Here is a 19,503-nt window from a genome sequence, read left to right as displayed (position 1 = left end):
AAGTGCAAGGTGCTCACGAGTCTAAAGTGAATTATATTGCTGCACTGAGACAGTTAGCTGCAACTTGTGATTTTCCTAATACAAATGACATGATTCGAAATCAACTCATTGAGCATGTGTCAGATCCTCGAATTCGCGAGAGACTACTCTTAAGACCTGACCTTACATTGGCAGAAGCTATTACAACTGCGACCCAAGTCGAGTCTGCATCGGAACAAGCAAAGAGCATCGGGGAACAGAGTTTTCCTGTGCAAGCTGTCCAAGTTCAACAAAATGCCGTTCAGCGCAAACAACAAAGAACCACGTTCACCGCTAATACCTTTTCAAAATCTTCTGCACCTGCTGCGCATACATGCGCATGTTTTCGTTGTGGTTCTAGTGGACACTTGGCTAATGCAAGAGAGTGCCCGGCTACAAGAGCAATATGCAAAAACTGTAAAAAAGAGGAACACTTTGCACGCGTGTGTCGTTCGGCTCCTACGTACACAGTTGGAGAAGTTGAGTTACCCGAGTACACGTTACTGTTAATTCAAGGATCCAGCATGCAGAATAAAATCCAGTGTGCTGTGGGCATCCAGACGCCTAAGTCCTTTGCAAACGTGGAACTGATCGTGGATACTGGCGCTTCAGTATCAGTTCTGCCTCGTTCTGTGTTTGAAAAAATCTTCAAAGGTACACATTTGCAGCCATCGACAGCGCAACTAGTTACATACTCGCGCTCGCCTATTAATGTGCTCGGCTGTATGCCAGGTACTGTTATTAAAGACAATGTAGAATGCTCTGTTACCTTCTTTATTGTGGAATCAGGAACTGCTCTAATGGGGATAGATTTGATATCTGCTCTACACCTTTGCATAGAAGGGAATACAATCACTTCTGCACGGGCCACCGACTTACCTGCTTCTCTTCCTCTGACACCAGTGATGCAGTTTTCCTCTTCTGCACTTGCGACAGGTTGTGTGAAAGGGTTCATGCATAAAGTGAAAGTCTTACACTCCGCTGTACCTGTGCGACAAAAGCCTTGTCAGGTGCAACTGTTTTTTCTACCATCGATCTGGAAAACGCTTACCACCAGGTTCCGCTCCATCCAGATAGCCGTGACCTCACAGCGTTTATAACGCACGACGGGCTGTTTCGTTTTTGCCGTGTTCCGTATGGTCTCGCATCGACTCCGGCCGCATTCCAGAAAATGATGTCAATAATACTCAAAGATGTTCCCAATGTACAGAATTACTTGGATGACATCATCTGTTTCGGACGTACACAGCAAGACCATGACGTTGCTTTGGATGCTGTCCTCAAACGTCTCAGCGAGGCCGGTCTACGAATGAATGAGAAAAAGTGTAATTTCCGTCAGTCCTGCTTGCGCTTTCTTGGACACATGGTGAATGGAAATGGTATCCAACCTGATGAAGATCATCTGCAAGCAATAATGCAGGCCCCAGCTCCAACTGATGTCACCAGCTTGCGCTCCTTTCTGGGTATGTTGTCCTGGTATAATAAGTTTATACCTAATAATGCCACTCTCGTTGAGCCGTTGCGTGCATGCTTGCGCCAGGATTCTGAATTTGAATGGACTGATGATGCCCAACAGAGCTTTATGGATGTTAAGAAATGCTTAGTGGACAGTCCAGCACTTACCCTATTTAACCCAGAAATGCCAATCATTGTGTCCACTGATGCATCAGATTATGGTCTGGGAGCGATATTATCGCAGGTGTACCCGGATCACAGTGAACGCACAGTGGCATTTGCGTCACGAACCTTAACCTCAGCCGAACGGTGTTATTCAACTGTGGAGAAAGAGGCTTTAGCGTGTGTTTGGGCCGTCGAGAAGTGGCGCACATACCTCTGGGGCAGACGTTTTACGCTGTGCACTGATCACCAGGCACTGACAACACTGCTGTCTACACGGGGAGCTGGACGTGCCGGGATGCGCATTGCTCGGGGGTCAGCTCGCCTTCTGTGTTTCACTTATGACGTTGTGTATCGGGCTGGCTCATCAAATCATGTTGCTGACTGTCTGTCGCGGTTACCACTTCCTCTTGCTTCTGCTTCTACCTCTGATGATGAGCCAGAGCTGGTCGCTTTACTGTCTACTGCCCTGACTGTGATTTCACCATCCGAGTTCAAAACTGCTGCAGCCTCGTGTCCTGAACTGACCGCTTTATGCACCCAAATCGAAAAAGGATGGCCTGTTTCTGTAAAAGCTGTGCATACCGACCTTCAACCCTACTACAATGTGAGGAATGAACTTAGTGTCAAGGACAATGTGGTGTTCAGGGACACCCGTCTAGTAGTTCCAGTGACATTGAGACATACATTAATAGCTCTCGCGCACGAAAGTCACCAGGGAATCGTGAGGACAAAGCAGCGCTTACGCGAACTATACTGGTTCCCTGGAATGGATCAGATGATCCAGACTCAGGTCTCCTCGTGCGAGTTGTGTCAAAGGCTGGATAAATCTGCTCGCACTGTTACCGCGCCCCTCCAACCGGTACCTTTTCCAGATGCACCATGGAGTAAACTGGGAATGGACATTGTTGGCCCGTTTGACACTGCTGGTTGGGACTGTAAGTACGCTATTACTTTAACTGATTACTATTCCAAATGGCCAGAAGTTGCCTTTACATCGTCTGTGACGACAGGGGTTGTTATTGACTTTCTCAATGGCATTTTCAGTCGCCATGGTTACCCGGTAGAGTTGGTTACGGACAATGGGCCACAATTCACGTCGGATGCGTTCACCACCTTTCTGCGAGAAAGAGGCATTGCGGCAGTTTGCACGGCTGTCTATAATCCAGCTGTGAACGGCGCTATAGAACGTTTTAACAGAGTTCTTAAGGACTGTGTACAGTCGGCTATAGTACAATCTAAGCCATGGAAACGTACTGTTACAGACTTTCTTCAAGTTTATCGCTCTACTCCACATGCCACCACGGGAGTTTCACCCTTCGAATTACTCCATGGGCGGAAGATGAGAACAAAACTGAACGTTGCCCTTCATTCCCCTGCAAGCACTCTCCAGCCAACGGATGTTCGCAAGCGAGTTGTTCTTAAGCAATCTCAAATGAAGCGTTATACTGATGCAAAACATGGAGCACGACGGCTTATCCTCAAAGAGGGGGACAGGGTGCGAGTGCGCAAGCCCTTTCATGTGCCCAAGGGACACTGCAAATTTTCTGATCCTGTTGAAATTGAGAAACAAGTGGGCCCGAATACCTACTTGCTAGAGGATGGAAGGAAATGGCATTCCTCACGATTGGCACGAGCTGTTCAGATGCCTGATCCTGCGGCTGAGCTTGCGGAGCAAAGTTCTTTCTGTAATGAAGCTGATAACTTTCCGCGGGCTGAGGAACGTCCATCAAGAATGCGCAAACCTCTCTCATGGCTAAAAGATTTCGAGACGTAAATGTATAGTTATACATTGCATAGCCTATATCTTATACGTTCTGTTCCTGTTATAATTAAGATAAGTTTGTTTTTTTGCTCAAGCAATATATTCTAAGAAAAGAAAAAAATACTGTTCAAACAATTTTACTTCCTTGGGTTATTGCTTAATGTTGGAATGAAACATCTTTTTGTTTTATGGTAATTCTTGATAGATTAAGTGGGAAGGAAAATATCTTACGTATTGGGGGGATGTTGTGTCTACATAAACTGTTATTACAAGAACTGAACACTAGAGGGAGATTGATCAGTGTAGATACAAGAGAGACTGTGAGATGTACATGTGAGTTCGATCTGGATTAAAAAGAGTGAGCATCTAAGAATTCTTGTGCCATCGCATCATTTATTGTTTTGTAAAATTAAGTAACAATATAACAGTGGGTGGTGACAGGCGCTGATTAAAAGATGAACTGCAGGTTTCGTACATAACATGCACACTGCGGTTTCATATCAAGCGCTTTCTGCGTCTTGGCCATGGGGTAACGCTTTAGATTACAGCCCAGAAAGTAGCCTACTGCGTAATTAAAGCAATTTTACAGTGTAACCGTCGGTAATTATAGTGTACCTATAACGTACTTACAATGTAAGTATAAGGGAACAATATGTAAAGTTTGGGGAATAAAGGGGTAACAACCAGGAAAATTAAAAAAAATATTTATACTCTAAGTATTATAGAACTAAGGGGTACTTATTCTACTATTATGATACAACAATCTTACATTTGGGAACAATTTAGCATACACTGAACATACATACACTGCGTACCTTTTTGAAATAATGGTAAACCAGTAGGGATGCACCGAAATGAAAATTCTTGGCCGAAACCGAAAACAGAAAAAGAGAAAGCCAAGGCCGAAAACCGAAACACCGAAAGAAATTATGCCAATTATAAGTACCATTGCATTTATGGCTATGACTGTGTACAAACTTTACTAAAATCAAGGCATTGCAATTGCATAAATTAATATAAAATTTTCAAAGAATAAATCAATTACAAATTATGCAAATATTTATTTAGCACATTGCAACAATGCACAGTATAAAATCAAATTCAAACTAAAATGTTTAACTTGACCCCACTCATGTGTACATTAAATAATAATCTACTGGCCTGCAAAAAAGGTTTTAAAATTAAATGTTCTTCTCTCATAAAAACAAAGCTGAGCACGAACTTCTCATCACACCAGCACCCAGTTTGCACGTCTAAATTAGTTGCTTACATTTTTAAAAATGAGCATACAATAGCATAAAAAAGCCTTTTTAATGAACAAAGGTCAATGTTTAATACAAATGTACACGAAACTTAATGAAATATGTTTAGTGAAATTAGAAAATATTCAAGAGAGCGTTAATTTAGTTGTATACATATACATGTTCCCATATACATATTTTTTTTGTAATGTCACACGTAATAATCTCAGGGTTTAACATGATTATTTTTGTATTGGTGGTGGTATACTAAAAAATAAACATTGTCACGTGTTTATCTTTCTTCTTCTCACCGATTCCTGATGGTTAGAGGACAGTTACTTGAGTCGCTCCCTGTCGTTTCAAAGAATAGTACAATGGCGAGCGCGTCAAGTAGCTATAAACGCCTTGACCGTTTGGAGAGGTGCGCGCGCTGTCTGTGGAGACTCGCGCTGCGGAGGCAGGCGAAAGTATAAACAAGGCTTTCGTCTCCTCGCGGGTTCAGATATACTGAAAGACACCGCAGACACGTTGCTTCAGACAAGCACGTGCAGGTCGCGGTTTCTGTTTGCGTCATCACAACATTTCGGCCGTATTGTTTCGGTGATAAAAGTCTTTCGGCCAAAAACCAAAAATGCACTTTTGGGCCATTTTCGGCCGAAAATTTTCGGTGGCCGGATATTCGGTGCATCCCTATAAACCAGTACATTCTGTATAGGCTTTTTAAAAATTACAGGGTACATATCTATGCATTTATAATGTAATCTTTTAACAAAAGCGCACTGAAAACGTAAACTATTGCAACTTTTGCTTAAATATTGGGGAAAGATACTCTTGTTTCATGTAGTGGTGCTTGTTACCCTCTTGTTTCATGTAGTTACAGGGTAAGTGTGACATTGCGGGCTGTAAATTAAAGTGGTGCTTGTTACCCTCTTGTTCCATATGTAGTTACAGGGTAAGTACAATAAAAATGCATTCACACAATCTTATATCACTGACTCGGAAACCTTTATTTATTATACAAGCACCACTTACCCTGTAACCACATGAAACAAGATATATTTCCCAGTATTTAAAAAAAAATTGCAATAGTCTTAGCTTTTCTTGCCTTGAAACATGTTAGCCCAAACTTAAACATCTGCGCTTTTGCTATCAAAAATAAATAAATAAATAAATAAATAAATAAATAAATAAATATATATAATAAAAAAATATATATATATATATATATGTACCCTGTAATTTAAAAAAAGCCTATACAGTATGTATTGGTACACAATTATTACAAAAAGGTACGCAGTGTATGTTCTCGCTAAATTGCTCCCAAATGTAAGATTGTTGTATCATAATAGTAGAATAAGTTCCCCTTAGTTATATAATACTTACAGTATAAATATTTTTTTAATTCTACATGGTTGTTACCCCTTTATTCCCCAAACTTTACATATTGTTCCCTTATACTTACATGCAAGTACTTTATAGGTACACTATAATTACCTAAAGTTACTCTGTAAATTCCTCTTAATTACACAGTACTTTCCGGGCTGTAATCTAAAGCGTTACCACGTTACCAGCGTTGGTGGTGGTGAATAGACGAGATCTGCGGTGACGTCACAATCGTGTTGCATTGTGGGATATGGAGCTGCCTGAAGTGTACATATGAAGTAGACTTGCTCCCTCGGTCAAAATCGAAAAGCATTATCCATACACACATACAGAAACACACGGCATTACACACACACATACAGAAACACATGGCATTATACACACACACATACAGGGACGCGCTGCAAAAAAAAAAGATTTTCTTGGTATTTATATGTATAAACATTCTTAGATTTACTTGAGAAGCAAAATCACTTAGGATATTGAGTCTTGTTTACTGACAGATTTATCAAAATAAAGTGAGTTTGTGTTTAAAACAAGAACAAATATCTGCCAATGGAGTCAGAAAAACACTTAATTCAAAGAGAAATCAGGATTATGTTTTTCAGGATTATTGGCAGATATTTGTTCTTGTTTTAAAACCCTTAACCCTTAAAGGGGCAAACATAAATAAATTTGATGTAAAAATGATTCATTGCTATTTTTGTATGTATCTAGACTAAAATGACACAGTTCATGCATTTTTTTCAAAATATGACCTTTATTTTCTAAGTTACACTCTGTATCTCCCGAGATACATTGCCCATTTAGGGTAACATTTTGCAATGTATTCTTTTTTATTTTTAGTTCATATGACAACTTTTAAAACATTTAATGAACAATTAATTAGCTACATTTTTCATGTTATCCATACAACATTAGAAAAATTGGAAAAAACTGAACAGCAACAACGAGAATGAAACCCACACGAGTGAAGCTGTCATACATAATCAAACACAAGAGGCTGCATATTCCAGACCACCAAGAGATGGCTATGTAGCCAAGAGACCCTTTGTTGTTTAACTAAAGGAAGAACGTTGTCAATGTTTTATAATTTGGCAAGAACAGATCTGTTCAGAAATGGTGAAACAAGAGGCCCTAACAAGAAGTCAACTGACCCCTGCGACCAGGCCCGTCGCGACAGGACAGGCAAACCAAGCAATTGCTTGGGGCCCCGAGCTGGCCTGGGGCCCCAAGACAACGACTGGTTAAGAATAAAATGCAACGACAAACTGTGTGAGCGCCCCTTTGATAGTCAATGCAGTAAAGTGCAATGACACTGTTATCGGGATCCCCCTCAAGGGGGCCCCTCTCAGTAGTCGCTGACAGCAGCCAGCCAACCACGTGATCTCTGCTGCCGGCAAAATACAAACCTCCTCTGGAGTTATCATGAAGCGGAATTGTGCTTCAGGAAGCCAGAAAAGAAAGAAGAGAAAGAGAAGGATAAGAAAAAACGAGATAGTGGTAGGCTAAGTGATAAAGTACACTGGATAAAATAGCTCTACTTGTCTTGTACAAATGGTGTAATTTTGCAGCAGGTGGCTAGCAAAAATATGTTTATGTTAGCTGACGTTACCTGTCTGACGGCAAATGCTGCTTGTAACGAACAGTTAGTGCAACTTTGTTTTGCAAACGGACAGAATATGGTTACATACTGTAATATGTTTTTTAACGGGATAAGGAAGACGCAGATCCGTTCCAGAATCACTGTTTATCGTATTTAATGACATGGCATTGCTATAGCTTTGTAATAGGTTTTGATGAAAGTGGCATAGCATGTTATACTAACTATTCCACTGTGATAATCTATTTACCAATGGGGGTTAGGAAAACCACACATTAAATTCTGTGCATCAAACATTAGCTTGGGATGTTTTTAAGCATTGGTAGTGAAAGCAGCATCCCTTCCCTTCTAATATTAAAAAATGGAAATGCTAACATATCTTTAAGTTTTCAGTAACACTTTATAATAACCAGCATCATTAATAGATGGTAAATTGTTAGTTATTTAATCTTTAGTTAATTGTTAACTGTTATTACTTAATAAATAGGCTACTTTGTAAACTTACCCATCTATAAACATTATTTAACCAGAAAGAGGCAGATGAACCCCCAGAGGAACATGATTTTTTTCATAGCTCATCTTAATGTGCTAGTGTCTGGATATACGGCAGTGACATTTTTTGGGGAGGGGGGGGGGGGGGGGGCTCGACCTCCATGTCCATTTTGCTTGGGGCCCCCAAATTCCTTCAAACGGCCCTGCCTGTGACTAAACAGACTAGCCTTTCTTTAAGAATCAAAGTCTCATGATATGTGAACAGAACAAGACTTCAGCAGGAACTAGCCGTGACCTCAGACTGGAATGTCTTTCTTAAACCCCAGAAACTTTACACACCAACACACTTTACATATCAAAATCCATAAAACTCATCCCAGAACAATTCTCGATGGACTTATATTCTTTGCCAATGCAATTGTACCTTGGTTGTCTTCATAGATCATAGTACACCATACTGATAATCATCAAGATGTTCAAGCAATTGTGTCAAGTACAAACACTCTTGTATAGTGGCAGCCAATGCCATGTACTCAGCCTCACATGTTGATAATGCTACAGTTGGCTGCTTTTTGGTCTTCCAAGAAATCAGAGGGCCATTCTTACATAGGCTAACACAATAACCAGATGTACTACGTCCGTCATTTGCATCACCTGCCCAATCTGCATCACTGTAAGTCACTAACTTTAACCCTTCATCACATTTCCTGTAACAGAGCATCTTGTCATTTGTACCTTTCAGATATTTCAGTACATGCTTTACAGTTGTCCACTGCTCTTCTGTTGGCTCACTGAAATACTGGGACAATTTGCTAACAACATAACTCAGATCAGGTCTAGTGCATCCGGTTAGGTATATTAGGCTACCCACTGCCTCTCTGTATTTCCTGGGGTCACTCAGCTTTTCATCACCATCGGTGTAATTCAACTTTGGTTCACAAGGTGTCGACCTGGGTTTACAATCTTGCATGTCAAACCTTTCCAGCAGTTTGCCAACATAACTCTGCTGTAACATAGTCACACCCCCATCACACTGATCAAAAGTGATACCTAGAAAATTCTTCAGTCTTCCCAAATCTTTCATCTGGAATTTCCCAGTAAGTATCTCTTTGACAGTTTTTAAAGCTCTCTCATCACTGGCAGCAATAACCAAGTCATCAACCCATATCAATATTATCACTTTCTCATGTTCTGTTTCTCTCTTGTAAACACAATGATCAGCTGGGTTTTGTACAAAAATGTTTTCACACAAATAGTCATGTAACATTTTGTTCCAGTTTCGACCTGATTGCTTTAGCCCATACAATGATTTATCCAGTTTACACACCATTTTCTCATTTGTCTGAGATTCTACATCATACCCCTCTGGCTGTTCCATGTAAATTTCATAATCAATCGGTGCATGTAGGTAGGCAGTTTTAACATCCATCTGACAGAGGATCAGATTCTCCTGAGCAGCTTTCTGCATTAACACTCTCACACTGGTAAGGTTGGCAGTAGGAGAAAAGGTTTCTCCATAATCTACACCCATCTCCTGACTATACCCCCTGGCGACATAGCGGGCCTTATACTTGTCAGATCCATCAGCATCGGTTTTGATTGCATACACCCATCTACCCCCCACTGCTTTCTTGCCCTCAGGTAGGGTGGTCAAAGTAAATGTGGTGTTATCCCTCAGTGATTTCATCTCCTTATCCATTGCATCTACCCACTCTCTTGAGTTGGATGAAGTCGCAGCTTCTCTGAAAGTCTGAGGTACATTGGAAACCATCTTATAGCAATAATCAATGCTGATCTGGACCTGATCACTCTCCACCCCATAGAAATCTGGCCTCCTTCTCTCTCTACCAGGATATCTCCTCTCTCTACTCAGGGTATCTGGAGAATACGATTCTTGCTTGATCTCAGCTGATTCTAGACTTATCTGGCTTGGGCCTAGCCTAGTCTCTGGAATGTCACACTGTTTGGGTTTGTCAGGGTCAGGTCTGGTTGTTCTATACCGCACACCAACGTCATCGTCATCAGACACGTCATCAGTCTCCTGTCCCTCAATATTGGACATAAACCTCACCAGTCTGTGTTTCATCACCTTTCTACTGTCAGGATAGTAGAACATATAGGCTGGGCTGTTCTTATCATACCCAACGAAAATGCCTTTGTCAGACCTTGAGTCTAGCTTCTTCCTGTCCTGTCTATAAGTATAACACACAGTACCAAACTTCTGCATCCTGGACATATTGGGTTTCCTTCCTGTCAGCATAAAGTAAGGTGTCTGTTTGGTGCAGTTGTTGAAACATCTATTCCTCACCACCGCTGCTGTCTGGACTGCATACGGCCATAGCTCGTGGGGTAACTGACTTTCTAAGAGCATACATCTAGCCATATCAAAAAGGGTTCTCCAGTTGCGCTCAGCAGTGCCATTCTGGTGTGGTGAGTATGGTGCTGATGTCTCATGTCTGATTCAGTTCTTGCGAAGTAGTACTTGATAACCCTGACCAGTAAACTCAGCACCATTATCAGACCTGATACATGTAACATTCCCATATGGGGCTGTGTCAGCTAGGAACCTCTCTGTGGCGTCTACTGTGTCACTTTTGTGCTTCAGAAAGTAAACAAACACTGCACTTGAGTGGTCATCAGTAAAGGAAAGTGCGTACCTATACCCTTCTCTGGACCTTGGGTCAATGGGGCCTGCCAAGTCAGTATGTATCAACTCTAGAGCTGACTTGGCTCTCACATCAGGCTTTCTGTTCCTACTCTGAGTGAATTTACCTTGGACACACACATCACATTGCATAGATTTGGGTACTTTACCCTTGATTGACATACCATCCAAAACATTCTCTAATGTCTGAACATCATTAAAATGGCAGTGTCCCAAAATCTCATGCCACTTCTGAATATCATGGCAACTCATACATTGATCAACACAGTCATTGTTCACTGGCACAGTAGGCAAATAGAACAGCCTGTTATGTTCATGAATAAGAAAACGTGTACCGTCTTTATACTGCAGGATGTCTTCACCCTCCTTAAAGATCACTGTTGCCCCGCTGGAAGTTGCAGCTCTCACGGAGAAGATGTCTTGGGGATAGGAGGGGATGTACAGTGCCCGCTTCAGTGTGGCACTGAGGTGCCGCCCCCTGCTATCAACCAGACACACCTCTGCTTCTCCTCTACGCTCCGCGACCCCCTTGCACCTTGTGCCATCGGCCAGCTCCACGCAGTGCGCCTCGGCCTGGAATCGGTCGTCGAAGCTCTTAAACCTGGCCAGGTCGGTGATGATATGCGATGTCGCACCGGTGTCCACCATCAACCCCTTTCTGGTGACACCGCTCCCTGGCTGACGATCACTGGTCACCAACTTGAAGGCAAAAGTGTTGTCTGTCTCCTCGTACACCCCATGTGCGTCGCCAGTCTCCTCGTACACCCGATGTGCGTTGTCTTGCCGTTGCTGTTTCCATCCTCCTCGCCATGTGATACGCTTACCCTGGCTGTACCACTGTTGATCACGCTGACACTGTCTTGCCTTGTGTCCTCTCTGGCCACAACGGAAACACTCAATGTCCCCGCTCTCAGTGCTCCGCACCCTTACACCTGCCGTGTAAGCATTCCTTAGCGCTGTGATTGAGGTCTCGGCACGTATGACATAGTCAGTCACACTCTCACCACTCAGCTTTTGCAGGGAAGTCAATTCTGTGTAGAGACTCACAATGCAGGGCTTACCCTTTCCAGCATAATAGTCCCGCAAGATCTTGAGTGCTCCACGCCCGTCATCCGCAGCCTCCCGCATGACCAGGGACAGACTTTTGTCATCAAGGAATTGGATCAGTTCAGCATATGCTTCAGCATTCTTTGCTGCATCCTCAGCCAGTGTGTCTGCATCCGCACCCACGGCAGGCCCATTCAAAATTGTATCCTTCAATTTCTGCAACCGTAGATGACCCAAAAACTTTGTCTCCCACAGTTCATAGTTCTTTTCGTCTCCGTCAAACACAAGACGAGACCAACGTGAACTTATCCTTTCACTCATGGTGCTGGCACTCTACTCACGCCGTATCTGCACAAACATCAACGCATCTGGGCCCATAACCTGTTAACCAGAGCTTGACTAGATATCGGCTAAAGAGAATAAACATGCTTCACACAGGTTGCAGTGAGAACACAGTCAATCGTTTATTGGTACAGGTGCAGTTTAAATAGAACATCACATGGCATGGACACATGACAAACACACCTGAGAGGAATCCACAATAATTGGGAGCATACTCATTAACCAATCAATCAATTAACAACGCTCATATATTATTAATTCAGAAGGTGGCTTGATTGAAATCTGTGTAAAAATGTTTATGTTCTTAAAATGGAAATTATGTCTCAACTGAATCCTCTGTTCGAGCTGATGAGTAAGCAGACCACAGATAACACATGATTCACGATGAGAGAAAGGGGGGGGAGGGGGAGGGGGAGGGGGAGGGGGAGGGGGAGGGGGAGGGGGGGGGGGGGGATAGAAAAGACTCCCCTTCTCAAATAACCATATAGTATCTTATTGTCCGAATTCCAAATTCCTCCAGGAGGCGGGACAAACATTTTGAGTTTAAAATCTTAGACCCGTACACAGAATCTCTCTCTTGTGATGCTCTCTTGTGTTCTCGTTCTCTTGCTCTTGTGCTCTCTCTGGTTCTCTGGGGCTCTTGCCCTCTGCTCTCTGGTGCTCTTGCTCCCTCCCTCGGAAAAGGTCTCGGCAGAACAAGCCGGGTGGAGCCGACGATGGTTATAGTAACCATGTAGACGCATAGAGACAAATGACCCAACTCAAAATCAGGGTTTAAAACATCTTCATTCAAGCCATCTAACTCGTCTCACCTTCCTTTCTTTCCTTTATTTTCTTTTCCGTTAAAAGTTTCGGTTCTTAGTTAAGTTTTGCTGTAAAGTTCGTTTAAACGTTTCGACTGCAACACACTTCCAACTTCAAAGACTTTCATCCATCCGCCAACACACCACGTGACTGGCTGCCCAAGATCTAGCAAGCACGAGGAGACCGCCAGCCAAACCACGGACCCGGGGAACACCTTCACACCGACAAAAGGGAATCCCCAAAAGCAACGCAAGGACAAGCAAGTACCTCCAGACTTTTAGCTGAAACTGGTGTATTTTAATATCAAATTGAATTACCCGCCTAAGAAACGATAAAAGGGTGAAATTAATTATTGATGGTCATGTCTTTTAAGTGCATATAGAAACTTGGGATCTCACCATCTAACTCCTAAAACTCACTCTTCCTCACTCTCTGTCTTTCTTCAACTTGTATGAATGCGTGTGCGTGTGTTTGTGTTAGATATTAGTTTTATGTGTTAGTCATAGGCTTATAATCAATAAAGTATTGTTTGTATTTGAAAAGAGAAGCATTACTTGTGATATGTGCTTACAGATTTATTGTCTTGAACTTCAATCTAAGTTACCTATGCTTTGACCCTTGATTTATTTCTTAATTTAGCTGTTAGCTGGGAATTAGTCTTTCTTGGCTAAGAAGATATTATATTTCCTAGAATTAATAATTGTTTATGCTTTCCGTTCATTGGATGAACTGATAAAATGATCATACTATTGATTCTGCTACAGTAAATTCTGAAAATAATTCAATTATTAATTATTGATCACAATCCGTTATGAATAATAATTAATTATATTTATACGTGCGTATAAACGCTATACTGAACTTTTTCTCCCAAGATGCATTGCCTATGTAGGATATACATTTAACATTTCATAACTTTTTAAATAGTTCATGTGCCGATTTTTAAAACACCTTTTTCCTGTTTTTTTTTTTTTAACTCTACCATCTTCCCTGTGGTGCCCCACACCATATATATTCTATGGGCAATGGAAGCTGAGAAAACAGTTGGGAGCATTTTGTCCAGTGACCAGGCAAAGCCTTACTTTGCACTTCTGACACATGATGGATGTCTGCCCATCCTGGCACATCCAAAACCTTTATCCTATTCAATATCTGTAGAGAACAGGCCTCAAAACATAAGAATATCTGTGAGTGATCAGCCTTGTTAAATACCCTTATATGGGCAATGTATCCCCCAGGATACAGGCATTCAATGCCTGATAACCAAAGTTGTGAGAAGATTATTTTGAAAATATCAACAAGAACATGTAAAACTATCCTTCACGAGTTCACACTTACAAATGATCAGAGAATAGATGGTTATGCGTATTTGGCGTGCTGTCCGGGGGGAGGGCTCCGAGCTCGGAAATTGGGCCCGAACCCAGAGTACTCCCCCCGTATCTCTGTTTAGGAAGATAACTAGGCAAGTGTGAGGAGATGGGGTGGTGGAGGGATGCTGAAAACTGTCGAGGAATATGGGTGAGTCGACTGAGTATTTTTATAGGCTATACTCGTGCTGATTGAGTGGACCTGTTGATTACTGATTGCTGACAGCTGGCTGGAATGACTTGATTGTTTGATCATTAGAACGTGTTCCTCCCGAACCTTGTTGATAAAACATCAATTCACGAGTTCACACTTACAAATGATCAGAGAATAGATGGTTATGCGTATTTGGCGTGCTGTCCGGGGGGAGGGCTCCGAGCTCGGAAATTGGGCCCGAACCCAGAGTACTCCCCATAAAGCAAAGTGAATAAAAGACAGCCGCCTGCTTAAAGACCCCCCGAAAAGAGATTGGCGGGCTGGCATTTCAAGGAGAGCCTGGTTGTTTGGCTGGGAGAGCTCTCGCAGCGTCCGACGGGAGTTCAATGCTTACGGTGTCGGACGGGTAAGTATGGATGTTCGAACGGGAGGGTTCTTGTGGCAATGGTCACGGCATCGGAAAGGGTAAGCCTCACCAGTCAGGAAAGAGAAAAACATAGATGCTTGACTGGGAGGGTTTGGCTACGTCCTCTGGGAGATCAATACTTGCTAGACGGAGGAGGAGGAGATGAAGATGCTTGACCTAGGGAACTCTCGCTGTGTCCGCTGGGAGATCAATACTCGCTGGACGGAGAAAGAGAAGATATAAATACTCGACCGGGAAGGCTGTCTCTGGGTCCGCTGGGAGATCAATACTCGCTGGACGGAAAAAGAGAAGAAATAAATACTCGACCGGGAAGGCTGTCTCTGGGTCCGCTGGGAGATCAATACTCGCTGAAAGGAGAAAAGAGAAGACATGGATGCTCGACCGGGAAGGCTCTCGCTGTGTCCGCTGGGAGATCAATACTCGCTGGACGGAGAAAAGAGAAGATATGGATGCTTGACCTGGAAGGCTCTCGCTGTGTCCGCTGGGAGATCAATACTCGCTGGACGGAGAAAGAGAAGACATGGATGCTCGACCGAGAAGGCTCTCGCTGTGTCCGCTGGGAGATCAATACTCGCTGGACGGAGAAAGAGAAGACATGGATGCTCGACCGGGAAGGCTCTCGCTGTGTCCGCTGGGAGATCAATACTCGCTGGACGGAGAAAAGAGAAGACATGGATGCTTGACCTGGAAGGCTCTCGCTGTGTCCGCTGGAAGATCAATACTCGCTGGATGGAGAAAGAGAAGACATGGATACTCGGAAATTATTATTATTATTAATTATTTTTTTTTTTTTTTTTTTTTTTTTTTTCGATGAGGATTTGGTGGGCTTTTTTGATATGGAAACGATTAGTTCTGATGTAGGTTTGGAACGCGTCTGAGGACCATCTTCCAAGCGCTTGGATCTACTGTTGGGAGAGGCCTTTTTGGGCTGCTGAGGTTGCTGCCCCGATGCGGAAGGAATGGCTGGAGAAATTCTCTGCTGGGATGCCTGATAGTTGGAGAACAGATTTTAGGTGTTTTTGGAACCAAAAGCTTGTCACGGGTTTGTTAGAGTCGTCTATGAACAGGGGTTCGAGATGGGATTTAGCATGAGAGTTTCTCAGTTGGAGGTATGCTAGTATAGTTTGGAAAGGTTGAATTGGTGACGAGAGGTTGAAAATATATATGAAGTGGCCTTTTTTGGTTTGGTCTGTTTTGCTTTGTTTGATCAGAAAAGAGATAGTTTCGCTGACAAGCACTGAAAGATCTGAGATGTTTGGGTGGATTTTTGGGTCGAATCTGGAAGTGATAGCCAGTTCAGAGCGTCTTAGGAAACCAAAAAAAGCTAGAATAAACATGGCATCGAGTGTGCGAGAGGTATTAAGGGATCGGTAGCCTGAGCGGAGGGTATGGATGCATTTAGTAAGAATATCTAACGTTATGGGTTGTCTGGTGTCCGGGCGGGTGGGCTGGGATCGTTGGATGCCTTTAATTAAGAGGGAGGTTTGTGAATTATTTATCTCCGGTGAGGGGGCGCCGTGAATCAATTTGTGAAAAAATTGGATGCCGCTTAAGTAACTTTTGATGGACCCGACTTGGAGGCTCTTAACGCTGTTAAGGTAAGAGATGGAGGAGGTAATTGTATGGAGGGAAAAATCAGGGAATGGCGTGTTGTAAGAAAGGTGGAAGGCTTTAAAACATCTCCATGCGGTCACATAGGATTGGAGAGTTCTGGGGGAAACTGCTTGGAGAATGGTGTCGAGCGATATGTTGAGGAGGGATTTTTGCGGGTGGGTTATGGGAATATTAATTCCGAATAATGAGGTACTGGAGTTGGTAGCTTGTCTGCCTCTGGAGCCAGCATCCTGAATTTCTGAAACATAAAGCGAGACAGAGAGTCAGCAATTTGGTTTTTTGACCCGGGGATGTGTTTAGCAATTAAGATAAATTGATCACATGCTGAAATCCAGATTAGACGTCTTAGAAGTGGCATCAGTGCGGGTGAATGGGAACGGCCTTTATTAATGCACTGGACTGTAGCTTCATTGTCACAATGCACTACGATACTGCTAGCAGTCCATTCTTTCCCCCACAGGAAGGCTGCTACTACGAGAGGGTAGAGCTCGAATAATGCGGAGGACTGTAGCGTGTCCTGTATTTGGGGGGGCCACGTAGACGCGAATCAGCGTCCTTGGCAGAACCCCCCAAAGCCGACTGAGGGGGCTGCATCTGTGAACAGCTGGATGTCGATGGGGGAGGAAATTAGATCCTTATAGAAAAATGATAGGCCGTTCCACTGTTTAAGAAAAGTTATCCATAGCCTGAGTTCGTCGTGGCATGCTGGAGTTAGGGAAATGAGATCCTCTAGTGCGTGAACTGAAGACGCGAGAGAGAGGAGATGAGAAATGAAAGGGCGGCCTTGTGGAATAATGCGCATGGCGAAGTTTAAGTGGCCGAGCATGGATAGGAGTTCGCGTTTGGAACACTTTGAACTGTCTACGAGGGTAGATGAGATGAGGATTATTCTATCGATTTTTTCCTTGGGCAGGGAGGCCTGGTATTTAACTGAATCTAGCTTAATGACAAGGAACTCGATGGATGTGGCGGGACCCATGGTTTTTTCCTCGGCGATGGGAATTCCGAGCTCGGCAAATACTCTTTGAACTGTGAGAATCTGGGCTGCTGAAATGGCGCCGGGAGGTGAAATTATTAGAAAATCGTCCAGCAGGTGAATGAGGTGAGGAATTGCGTAATTGTTTGACAAGATCCAGCAAATGGCTTCAGATAGCATGTCAAAAATTTTGGGGCTGCTTTTGCATCCAAAAGTTAAGCGTACGGCGAAATAGAATTTCCCATGCCAGCGCACTCCGAATAAGTGCCATGAATCCGGGTGGATGGGCATCACTTTAAAAGCCGAAGTGATGTCAATTTTTGCGAGCCAGGCACCCCGACCCACAATTTTTATGAGGTCGACTGCGTGATCTACGTCGTGGTATTTGAGAGAAAATTCGTCGAGTGGGATCAGGCTGTTAATGCTTGGGAACAGGGATTTATGTGGAGCTGACAGATCGACTGTGAGGCGTTTCTTACCTGAAAACTTTCTCGTAGCCACTCCAATGGGGCTAATGCGAAAAACTTTGAAAGGAGGCTCGTCAAAAGGGCCAATCATGAAGCCTGACTCGGCTTCTTTTTTAATCAGGTTGTCTACCACGTTGGGCTCGGCGAGAGCCGATTGGAGATTATCGCAGATTATGTTTTGGGAGAGCGGACAAACCACTCCCGGTTTAAAACCGTGTTGTAGGCCAGACAGCAGATATTCAGTGAAGTCAGAGTCCGGGTGGTGAGCTAGTTCGATAGAAAGGCGAGAAACATTCACGGGAGTCGATAAATAATTTTTAGATTTTTTATTGACATCTTTAAAGACAGGGCATACAGGACGGGCATGAGCACCGCCACAGAAGCTGCATATGTGCAAGTACCGACAACGCTGCCTGGTGCACTTGCCGATATTAAAATTGTTGCAAGGCTGTTTGCTGTCCGTAAGTGCTCTGGAGCGGAAATTAGCCTTGTGTGGATATGGGTTGCTAGTCGCCGGTCTTGGTGTGTAGCTGGTGGATTTGACTGGTCCCGTTTCCGGGCATGGAGGAACGGAGGGGTTAACTTGAGGGCACGATATTGTGGAATGTGCCACTGACCTGCAGACCGCGCAAGAAATATTCCTGCAGCCAAGGAAAACTCTGCTGTGCAGGTCAGTGTCTAGTGCTCCCCAGTATGGGCATTGGTTCCACTGTGAAACCCTAACAGCGCATTTTGCTGAGAAGAGTTTGTGATATGTGTAAAAGTGCCCTCCCCCGTAGGACAACGCGAGCTCGGCTATCAGCGCTAAATAGTCATTCAGTTCGCGTCGCCTATGAGGGAAGGCTGAGCAAATGATTTCTGTGAAGTGGCTGAAAGCGATTGAAAACTCCGAAAAAGAAAGAAAACGTGATGAATGTGCATTCTGGTTTTTTAAAGTGACTGAAAAATCCCCGCAGTCTAACTGACGGTTAGAATCGGATACGGGAAGCAGAGAAAGTAAATGTGAAAGGTCTACATCCGCACCTGCCAGAATCTGTGCTCGGATGTTTTGAGTCACTGGGGGAGGCTCCAGAGCGACAGCGTTTGGTGGGACTGGCATCGGGGTAGCTGTGAAAAGAGAATATTGTGATTTGGCATTTAAGAGAGAGCTGTAAGGGAGAGAAGCCTGGGCTGCGACTATCGGCGGAGGCAGCCTCACGCTTAAGTCGGCCTGTGGGGCTTGAGAAGGAAAATTGAGAAAAGCATAAGGGGGAAAAGGAGGAAATAAATGAGATGCCTGAGCCTGTGTTGCAGGCGGAGGCGGTCTCGCACTTGCTTGAGCTGCAGGCCACTGAAAATGGGAGGGGTTAGCAGTAGTCGCGGGAAGGTGGTGGAAAGTTTGAGCCTGCACCGCTAGCGGAGGCAGCCTCACGCTAGCGTCTGCTATGGGAGCCGGAGGCCACTGCAGAGGAAAAGAGTTAGAAACAGCAGGAGGAAAACACTGGGAGGCAGAGGGTGACCCGGCGGGCCCAGCTGTGTATG

General features: G+C 43.8%; 1 pseudogene; it reads right to left on the bottom strand.

Annotated features, from left to right (window-relative positions):
* Positions 1-12,190: 12,190 nt before the first annotated feature.
* Positions 12,191-19,081, bottom strand: LOC130100897 (uncharacterized; annotated as a pseudogene).
* Between the last annotated feature and the right edge of the window lie 422 nt (positions 19,082-19,503).

Source organism: Rhinichthys klamathensis, unplaced genomic scaffold, assembly GCF_029890125.1.
Source record: "Rhinichthys klamathensis goyatoka isolate OS25496 unplaced genomic scaffold, OSU_Roscu_1.1 h1tg000249l_1, whole genome shotgun sequence".
Lineage (NCBI taxonomy): Eukaryota > Metazoa > Chordata > Actinopteri > Cypriniformes > Leuciscidae > Rhinichthys > Rhinichthys klamathensis.
This window is presented reverse-complemented; position numbering and strand designations above follow the sequence as displayed.